We start from the raw sequence: 9,409 nt of genomic DNA on the forward strand, positions 1-9,409 counted from the left end.
TAATCTCAAGTAGTGTGTGATTCCTCCAAATATATTCTTCTTTTTCAAAGTTGGTTTGGTGATTCTAATTCCTTTGACTTTCCCTATAAATTAAGGAATCAGGTTTTCTATAACAACCAAAAATCCTGTTGTGATTTGACTGAAATTGTGTTAAATCTATAAATTAACTTGAGATAATTGTCATCTTTTTTAACATCTTTATTGGAGTATAATTGCTTTACAATGGTGTGTTAGTTTCTGCTTAATAACAAAGTGAATCAGTTATACATATACATATGTTCCCATAGCTCTTCGCTCTTGCGTCTCCCTCCCTCCCACCCTCCCTATCCCACCCCTCTAGGTGGTCACAAACCACCTAGCTGATCTCCCTGTGCTATGCGGCTACTTCCCACTAGCTATCTATTTTACATTTGGTAGTGTATATATGTCCATGCCACTCTCTCACTTTGTCACAGCTTACCCTTCCCCCTCCGCATATCCTCAAGTCCGTGCTCTAGTAGGTCTGTGTCTTTATTCCCGTCTTACCCCTAGGTTCTTCATGACCGTTTTTGTTTTTTTCTTAGATTCCATATATATGTGTTAGCATATGGTATTTGTTTTTCTCTTTCTGACTTACTTCACTCTGTATGACAGATTCTAGGTCCATCCACCTCACTACAAATATCTCAATTTCGTTTCATTTTATGGCTGAGTAATATTCCATTGTATACATGTGCCACATCTTCTTTATCCATTCATCTGTTCATGGACACTTAGGTTGCTTCCATCTCCTGGCTATTGTAAATAGAGCTGCAATGAACATTTTGGTACATGACTCTTTTTGAATTATGGTTTTCTCAGGGTATATGCCCAGTAGTGGGATTGCTGGGTCGTATGGTAGTTCTATTTGTAGTTTTTTAAGGAACCTCCATACTGTTCTCCATAGTGGCTGTATCAATTTACATTCCCACCAACAGTGCAAGAGTGTTCCCTTTTCTCTTGTAAAGAGGACTCTACAAATCCATGAGCACTAGATCTGTCTGCATTTCTTTAGATCTTCGTAGTTTCCTTTAATCAGTGCCCTACAGTTTTCAATATGTAGATCCTGTTTGTTTCATTGTTGTTGTTGTTAAATTCACACCTAATTGCTTCCCTTTTTGAGCTATCATAAATTGTATTGTTTCTCCTATTTTGTTTAAATGTTGGAGTTAGTATAATTTTTAAAAATTTCATTACTAGTATTGAGATATATGATTGATTTTGTGTGTTGACTGATATCCTGAGTTTTTGTTAAACTCACTTGTTACTTCTAGGGTTTTCTTTTTTTAAGAAAACATGTTTATTGGAGTATAATTGCTTTACAATGGTGTGTTAGTTTCTGCTTTATAACAAAGTGAATCAGTTACACATATACATATGTCCCCATATCTCTTCCCTCTTGTGTCTCCCTCCCACTAGATTGCTTATGAATTTTTTTCTAGACAATTATGTCTGCAAATAGGAAACTTTTTTTCCCCTTTCCAATTAGTGTAAATTTTATTTATTTTTCGTGCTTAATTGCACTGTTTAGGACTTCTAATACAATGTTGAATAGAAGAGGTAAGAATAGTTTCTTTGTCTTGTTCCAGAAATTAAGGGGAAAGCATTCAGCTTTTCACTGTTAGGTATAAAAGCTGGAGTGGCTACAATAATATTAGAAAAAATAGACTTTAAAACAAAAATGTTTATTATAAATAAAGGAAAAACTTTATAAGGATAAAAGAGTATATCTGCCTGTAAGATATTAAATTTGTAAATATATATACATCCCAAAACAGAGCTTCAAATGAAAGAAGCAGAAAGTTACAGAATTGAAGAGAGTTATGGAGAATTCAACAATAATAGTTGGAAACTTTCACAGTCTATTTTCAGAAATGTTTAGAACAATAAAGCAGAAGATCAACAAGGAACTAGAAGACCTGAACAGCACTATAAAGAAACTAGACTTAATAGACATCTATAGAATGCTCCACCTAAAATAAGCAGACTACATATTCTTGTCCAGTACACGTGGAACGTTCTCCAGGTTAGACAATATACTAGGCCATAAAACAACAAATTGAAAATCAACAAAACAAAAAAATCAGTTCTCTGAAAAGAGCAACAAAATTCATAACTCTTTATCTAGAATGACCAAAAGAAAAAAGGCAGAAGACTCAAATTACTAAAATGAGGAATGAGAGAGTGAGTGTTACTACTGGCATTAAAGAAACAAGAAAGAATATAAGAGAATGCTATGAGCAACTGTTCCCAATAAATTAGAATACTTTGATTCTTTCTAGGAATTTGTCCATTTCATCTAACTACTGAAACTAACTCAAGAAGTGGAGAATCAAAATACACCTATAACAACTATAGAGATTGAATTTGTAATTTATAAAACTTCCTACAAGAAAAGTCCAGGTCCAGACACACTGATAAATTCTACCAAACTTTTAAATGATTAATTAAAATCAATACCAATTCTTTACAAATTGTTACAGAAAATAGAAGAGAAGAAATATTTCCCAAATTCTACAAGGCCAGTATTTTCCTATTAACAAAAGCAGACAAAGGCATGACAAGAAAGGAAAACTACAGACCTCTATGCAAAAGTCCTCAAAAAAATACTACCAAACCAAACCTACCAGCATATACAAGGGATCATATTATGACTAAGTAGAATATATCCTATAAATGCAAAGTTAGTATAAAATCTGAAAATCTTTTAAAGTAAGTCACCATGTCAATAGAATAAAGGACAAAAACCACAAATCATCTGAACAGACACAGAAAGAGCATTTGACAAAATCCAATACCCCTTCATGATTAAAAAAATAAAGCCAAATTAGAAATAGAGTGGAACTTCCTCAACCTTATAAAGGTCTTCTATGAAAAATGCACAGCTATTATCATATTTAATAATTAAAGATTGAATGCTTTCTCTGTAAGATAAATGATAAGGCAAGGATATACACTTTCACCACTTCTATTCAACATTGTACTAGAGCATTGTACTAGAGGTTCTAGAGAGGGCAGTTATGCAACAAGATTAAAAAAAAAGAAATCTTGATTGAAAAGAAGTAAACTATCTCTATTTGCAGAAGACGTGATCTCGTTTATAGAAAATCCTAAGAATCTCCAAAAGAAAACCTATTAGAACTAATAAATGGGTTTAGCATGTTTGTAAAGTACAAGATCAATATATGAAACTCAGTTATATTTTTATACATTAACATTGAACAATCCAAAAATGAAATCAAGGAAATAATTCCACTTACCATAGAATCAGAAAACATAATTAGGAATAAATTTAATAAAAGAAATTTAAAAATTATACTCTTAGGCTACAAAACATTATTAAAAGTAATTCAAGAAGACCTAAATAAATGGAAAGAAATCCCAAGTTCATGAATCAGAAAACTTAGTACTGTTCAGATGGCAATACTCTCCAAGTTGATCTACAGATTCAGTGGAATCCCTTATCAAATCCTACATATATTATTTTTGCAGAAATTGACAAGGTAGCCCTAAAATTCATATGGAAATTCATGGGGCTCACAATGGCTAAAACAGTCTTTAAAATAAATTCAAAATTGAAGGACACAGAATCCCTGATCTTAAAATTTTCTACAAACCTAGAGCAGTCAAGACATTGTGGTATTGGCATAAAAATAGACATATAGATAAATGGAATGAAGTGGAAAGTCCAGAAATTAACTCTTGCAATTAGTCTATTGATTTTCATCAACCATAGACCAAGAGTGACAAGAATTCATAGTGACAGAGTAGTATTTTCAGTGGTCCTCAGCAACTGAATAGCCACATACAAAATAATGAATTTGGACCCCTACCTCATACTATACAAAAAAGTTAACAGAAGAAGGAGAAGGAGAAGGAGAAGGAGAGGAAGAGGGAAAAGAGGAAGAAGAAGAAGAAGAAGAAGAAGAAGGAGAAGGAGAAGGAGAAGGAGAAGGAGAAGGAGGTGAAGGAGAAGGAGGAGAAGGAGGAGAAGGGTAGGTGTGAGAAGATTCTGAGGTAATTCTTATGATAAGCAAGGTAAGAAAACCGGGAGGGCAAAAGAAACCTCCCTGGGTTCTCTCAAAGTCATTTAGGTGCAATTTGGCAAAGACTGAAGTTTCTGAAGAGTAGGTGGGAGCAGAATCAAAGAAATATTCCTTTATTATTTATTTAAGTTTTTTTGACTGTTGAAGTCTGGGAAACATGAAAAATTGGTAATTGGCAGATGAAAAAATATCATAAACTCAGGAAAGAATACCACGGATTTAAAAATAAAGTTTTTGACTTGCTATCTAGACAGGAAAGATGAAAAAGAGGAGGTAAGCCACTACTTTTTCCACAGCATCATGCTACTTTTCTTGATTGGAGTCATGGTTGTAATTCTATTAGCAACGCTCACTTTTACTAGCATCTATTGATAGGCTACTATGTGAATGATAAATAACTGGTAATGGTGAGATTGGGTGGGTTTTGGTGTCAAACTGGGAAAATATGAATACTCAGGCTCAGTATCATTTGACAAAAAGTGTTGGCAAGGATGTGAAGAAAAGGGAACGCTTGTTCACTGTTGATGGGAATGTAAATTGGTGCAGGCACAATAAAAAACAGTATGGAGGATCTTTAGAAAACTGAAAATAAAACTACCTTATGATCCAGCAATTCCACTTCTGGGAATTTATCCAAAGAAAACTAAAATACTAATTAGAAAAGATATAAGCATCCCCATGTTCATTGCAGCATTATTTACAATAGCCAAGATATGCAAGAAAACTAAGTGTCTATCAATGGAAGAATAGATAAAGAGATGGGTATATATATATATATATATATATATATATATATATATATATATATGAAATGGACTACTAGTCAGCCATAAAAAAGAAGGAAATCTTGCCATTTGTGACAACATGGACGGAAACCTTGGGGGTACTATGCTAAGTAAAATAAGTCACAGACAAGTATCTGATGACCTCACTTATATGTGGAATTAAAAACAAAACAAAACAAAGAAACAAAAAAACCAAGCTCATAGATACAGAAAACAGACTGGTGGTTGCCTGAGGCAGGGGGTAGGGGGTGGGCAAAATCAGTGAAGGGAGTCAAAAGGTACAAACTTTCAGTTATAAAATAAATAAGTCATGGGAATGTAATGTACAGATGGTCACTATAGTTAGTTAATAATACTGGATTGTATATTTGAAAGTTGCTAAGAGAGTAAATCTTAAAAGTCCTTATCATAAAAAAATTGTTTATGGAACTATGTGTGGTGACAAATGTTAACTAGGCTTATTGTGGTGATCATTTTGTAATACATACAAATATCAAATCATTATGTTGTACACCTGAAACTAATATAATGTTATATGTCAATTATACCTCAATTTTATTTTTTTTCAAAGTTTAGATTTCCATCTGTTTTCCACTACGTTGACTGATCAAAAAATATACTGCATTTTCTTATTTTTATTATTTCATTTCCCACCTAGAACTGTCATATCTTTGAATGTAAATGATTTATCTGTACTTTTTATTTATGTTGATCCACGTGTTCTTTAAGAAAATCTTTATAGTATTTAATATTGTCAGTTAACACTTTAATACTCATATCTTGTTTGACATTTGACATTTGAAGGTTTTGTATACCCCACATAATCACTAAGTATCAAATAGACACTGTGGCAGATATTTTTGCCCTGACCATATCCTGTCCACACTCACGTCTTTACAATGAAGGTTGCCCTTATTGAACATCTCAACTTTCTGTCTGAGGGACCTTTTGATTTTGTTTCTTGCTACAGGAGTACACTTATTTTCAATCAGAACAAGCCAAAAGTGTTAGAGAGATATTTCCCTTAGAAGTAATGCTCAACTAATGAGTGATGGGAGTGAGTGGCTAAATACAGTAGTTTCTTCTACCTTAATTGATATAACTCTAAGATGCATTCACTATCTCCCAGAGTTGCCCAGCTGGATTAACTCCAATTGTGCACCTATTTTGGGTTCTTTACCTTCCTTATCATTCTTTTCCACTACCTTATTTACTTATTTTTTTAATTTTAATTTTTTTATTGAAGTAGAGTTGATTTACAATGTTTCAGGTGTATAGCAAAGTGATTCATTTATATATATATCTATTTCTTTTTCAAATTCTTTTGCATTATAGGTTATTACAAGATATTGAATATAGTTTCCTGTGCTATACAGTAGGTCTTGTCTATCTATTTTATATATAGTAGTCTGTATCTGTTAATCTCAAATTCCAAATTTATCTCTCCCCCCGTCCCCTTTGATAACCATAAATTTGTCTTCTAAGTCTGTGAGTCTATTTCTGTTTGGTAAATAACCTCGTTTGTATCATTCCACATATAAGTGATATCATATGATATTTGTATTTCTCTGTCTGACTTACTTCACTTAGTATGATAATCTCTAGGTCCATCCATGTTGCTGCAGATGGCATGATTTCATTCTTTTTTATGGCTGAGTAATACTCTGTTGTATATATTTACCACATCTCCTTTATCCATTCATCTGTCAATGGACACTTAGGTCACTTCCATGTCTTGGCTATTGTAAATTGTGCTGCTATGAATATTGGGGTGCATGTATCTTTTTGAATTAGAGTTTTCTCCAGATATATGCCCAGGAGTGGGACTGCTGGATCATATGGTAACTCTATTTTTAGTTTCTTAAGCAACCTCCATACTATTCTCTATAGTGGCTGCACCAATGTACATTCCCACCAACAGTGTAGGAAGGTTCCGTTTTCTCCACACCCTCTCCATCATGTATTATTTGTAGATTTTTTGATGATGGCCATTCTGACTGGTGTGAGGTGATATCTCATTGTGGTTTTGATTTACATTTCTCTAATAATTAGTGATGTTGAGCATCCTTTCATGTGTTTGTTGGCCATCTGTATGTCTTCTTTGGGAAAATGTCTATTTAGGTCTTCTGCCCAGTTTTTGATTGGGTTGTTTTTTTTTTTTTTTTTTTGAAATTGAGCTGTATGAGCTGTTTGTATACTTTGGAAATTAATCTCTTGTCGGTTGCATTGTTTGCAACTATTTTCTCTGATTCTGTGGGATGCCTTTTTGTTTTGTTTATGGTTTCCTTTGCTGTACAGAAGCTTTTACGTGTAATTAGGTCCCATTTGTTTACTTTTTTTTTCCCATTACTCTAGGATACGGATCCAAAAATATATTGCTGCAATTTATGTCAAAAAGTGTTCTGCCTATGTTTTCCTCTAGGAGTATCTGGTCTTAGGTTTAGGTCTTTAATCAATTTTAAGTTTATTTTTGTATGTGGTGTTAGGAAATGTTCCAATTTCATTCTTTTACATGTAGCTGTCCAGTTTTTATACCTCAATTTTTAAAAAGTACAAATAAATCCACTCTGTTCTGTAATAGCCACCTGTTAAAAAAATATCTGAAGTGAGACTACTTCTAGAAGACAGAAGATAGGGATTGATAGCTGAAGTGTGGCAGCAATAAAATTACATGGATTTATCATGACTGTAGCATAAGAACAAGGTAGCTGTCTTGCAATAAAACAAAGTAGTGGAGGAGGATGAGGGAACCTTCTAGGAGTGCTTAACAATTTTAATAACTTGATCTGGACAATGATTGCACAGATATTTAGATAATTGAGCTCTACACACATGAGTAGTGCATATTATTTCATGTAAAATACCTCAATTTAAAAGACAATAAGAAAAAGGAACAGATATTTCTGCTTATGGATAATATGGAGTAAAAAACCAAGATTTACCCTCAAAGCTGGGACAACCAAAAGATGTTTTAAATAATATGAAACATCAGTTTTCAAGACACTGGAGATCCAGAGATCCAGCAATCCAGAGATCCAGGAAACAAATGAAGTAAGCTCAAAGATTGCCCCAGTTTATTGCTTTGAGAGATTTTCTGGGCTATAGTGCAGGGAGGGAGAATTTTTTTTTAACATCTTTATTGGAGTATAATTGCTTTACAATGGTGTGTTAGTTTCTGCTTTATAACAAAGTGAATCAGCTATACATATACATATATCTCCACATCTCTTCCCTCTTGCATCACCCTCCCTCCCACTCTCCCTTTCCCACCCCTCTAGGTGGTCACAAAGCACTGAGCTGATCTCCCTGTGCTATGCGGCTGCTTCCCACTAGCTATCTATTTTACATTTGGTAGTGTATATATGTCCATGTCACTCTCTCACTTTGTCACAGCTTACCCTTGCCCCTTCCCATATCCTCAAGTCCATTCTCTAGTAGGTCTGTGTCTTTATTCCCGTCTTACCCCTAGGTTCTTCATAACCTTTTTTTTCTTAAATTCCATATATATGTGTTAGCATATGGTATTTGTCTTTCTCTTTCTGACTTACTTCACTCTGTATGACAGACTCTAGGTCCATCCACTCACAACAACTAACTCAATTTCATTTCTTTTTATGGCTGAGTAATATTCCATTGTATATATGTGCCACATCTTCTTTATCCATTCATCCAATGATGGACACTTAGGTTGCTTCCATCTCCTGGCTATTGTAAATAGAGCTGCAATGAACATTTTGGTACATGACTCTTTTTGAATTATGGTTTTCTCAGAGTATATGCCCAGTAGTGGGATTGCTGGGTCGTATGGTAGTTCTATTTGTAGTTTTTTAAGGAGCCTCCGTACTGTTCTCCATAGTGGCTGTATCAATTTACATACGGAGGGAGAATTGAGAAGAAGACTGATGGACTCCTTGCATTGAGAACATGGGGCTGAGTGGCCAGAGAGACCTAGGTGGCTAGAACTTTCAGGAGAGAGTACTAAAGAAAAGAAACTGCACAGAGGTCAAACTTCAGATATCTACTGAGATTCCCCTTCAGCATTCAGTTGATGACTGATCAGAACATGCATGTGAGGAAAGTACCCAAGGCCAGATATAGAGTCACCCAATAGGATTAGAACTAACAGTATATGCTGGGAAGGCAGAGCCAGAAATAATGCCTGTTCCCACCAGCCACACTAAAACACCTCAAAATTCATGGAGCATGAGGTTAGAGTACACAGAAGAGTAGCTTCCGTAGCAGGGAATCATTAGGCCTAGAATGAGCACTACTCCAGTACTGTAATAAAACAAAAACATGACCCAATAATATCAAACCATTTCCAGGTAGCTTATTTCCCACAACTATGTCAAGAATATTTATAGGAATAGAGACATATTTAACATTGAACAAGGTAAAATCTATAATATCTAGCTAGTATTCAATTAAAAATTACAAAGAATGTAAAAAGCATAAAAATATAAACAAAAATTATCGAGGAGAAAATTCAATTAGAACTGATTCAAAGCTGAGATGTTAGAATTAGCAGACATAGACATTTAAATAGACATTATAACTGTA

Source organism: Pseudorca crassidens, chromosome X, assembly GCF_039906515.1.
Source record: "Pseudorca crassidens isolate mPseCra1 chromosome X, mPseCra1.hap1, whole genome shotgun sequence".
NCBI classification, from domain to species: Eukaryota; Metazoa; Chordata; class Mammalia; order Artiodactyla; family Delphinidae; genus Pseudorca; species Pseudorca crassidens.